Raw genomic sequence first — 2003 nt, forward strand, 5'->3', positions numbered from 1 at the left:
GAAAATGGGACTCTTGTTCTTCCTCTCCTTTTCCACTCCCTAATGATCATGTACTTGAACTCTGAAAAACAACACAGTGTGTGTTCTTTGGAACTGCTTCAAAGTGTGAAGAGAACAAAGAGATTAAGGGGGAGGAACAGCACAAGGAAAAGTGACAATCCTTCATATAAAGGGTCTCATAGCTTAATGTGGCAGTTCTGGGGAACGAACTTCCTGCCCTTCCTCTCCTTTTCCACTCCCTAATGATCATGTACTTGAACTCTGAAAAACAACACAGTGTGTGTTCTTTGGAACTGCTTCAAAGTGTGAAGAGAACAAAGAGATTAAGGGGGAGGAACAGCACAAGGAAAAGTGACAATCCTTCATATAAAGGGTCTCATAGCTTAATGTGGCAGTTCTGGGGAACGAACTTCCTGCCTGTCCAGGTCGCTGCGATGTACCAAACACCTGACACAGAATGTTGAGTTTCTCAGCTTTAGTTCAGCTGCTGTTGCTGCAGCTCTGCTGCCTTATGCTGTGCTCTGCTCAGCTGCTGTGTAGCTGTCCTTCAGTTGCAGTATTAAGATTTCATGTTGTGGGAGTTTCTCTAAAACATGTATTGCAGTCTGAAAAATTATTTAAAAATGGGAATCTGAATCTTTTGAATATTTTTCTAAGCAAATAAATAATCCAGTCAAGCTACATGTGTAACTAGTAATTATATCCATCTGTGCCAGTCAGGAAACAGTAAGCTTGGTGCAGATGGCATCTGCATTATCTAGTCTTGCCATCTTTCCTGCATTGCTCAGATGGAGTTCCCATTAAATTTGTATTTTAGGAAAGTTATGCTACATGAAAAAGGATAGGTCTGTCTGGGACAGAAATCCTGACGGAAGTAAGTAGTTTCACTTCATTGTTGTGGTGTGTGTCAGTACTGTTCAAAAAAGAGGAGGAAGAGGGGAAGCAGAAAAGCTGCTGTTGTGCTATCCAGTTACTGTACTGTCACTGTTTGCCTAACACCTGAACCCTGAGCACCTGCAGGTCTGTCCCAGTTCAGGGGCTGGAAAGCAGTGACCTCACCTGAGAAAGGCACAACAAGGTTAGTCACAAATGATTTACTACTAATATTCCTCACCACCTTAGGCGGAGGGAGATCCACACCTGCTGGAGCAGAAGACATGTAAAAGCAGTTCAGAATGTTTTGTTAGAGGTGATCAGTGGTTTATAACTGTTGGCTAATTTAGAGCACTTTGATATATACAATGTTTATGCTTTAAAAATACCAAAAAATATTTCCAAAGTAGTACTTGATTGTTCTGTACTGTACCTCCCCCTTGGCTACCTGTGCCATGGCTGAGCTCTGGCTGTACTGTGCTCTGACACTTACCTGTACAGGTTGTGCGGTAAACAACTCCAAGGCTCTTCCTTACAGCTTCCCTCAGGACGTGGCTGTCCCAGGGAGCAGCTCTTCAGCAGGGCAGGGTTGGGGCAGTGCCAGGGTTGCACACAGTGCCCACCACAAAGGCTGCAAAAGCTGCCTGGACATAAAATTACCACCCAGTTAAACTGATGTAGTTAATAAACTACGCTACCATATTAATTAAGGTAGAGTTTCAACCGTTTAAAAATAGCCATTTTCCACCGAAATGTGAAATGCCGTAAGTATGGTAACAATATTCTTAGACAAACTTATCTGGATTAACTACCTTAATCTGCTTATTTTCGTCAACAACTCAACTCAGCCTTTTCTGAGCGTAAGTAGATGAAATCAATAGAATTCCCCCTGAGCTTCTCATGTGATGGAAGCTACAGCAGAGAACAGAACCAGTACAGTGCCCATAGCAGGACACTCTTGCTGGTGCTGCCCATGGCTCAGTGACAGCCCTGCAGCAGCCCCAGGCCCCACAGCCCCTCTGCCCACCCCGAGGACACACTGCCAGCACAGGGATGCACAGCAGTTTGCTCCACCCCTCTGCAACGGCATTACTGCATTGTCCTTCCTCTGCAAGCCTTAAGCCTGCAAA

Source organism: Acanthisitta chloris, unplaced genomic scaffold (genome assembly GCF_000695815.1).
Source record: "Acanthisitta chloris isolate BGI_N310 unplaced genomic scaffold, ASM69581v1 scaffold44533, whole genome shotgun sequence".
Classification (NCBI taxonomy): Eukaryota; Metazoa; Chordata; class Aves; order Passeriformes; family Acanthisittidae; genus Acanthisitta; species Acanthisitta chloris.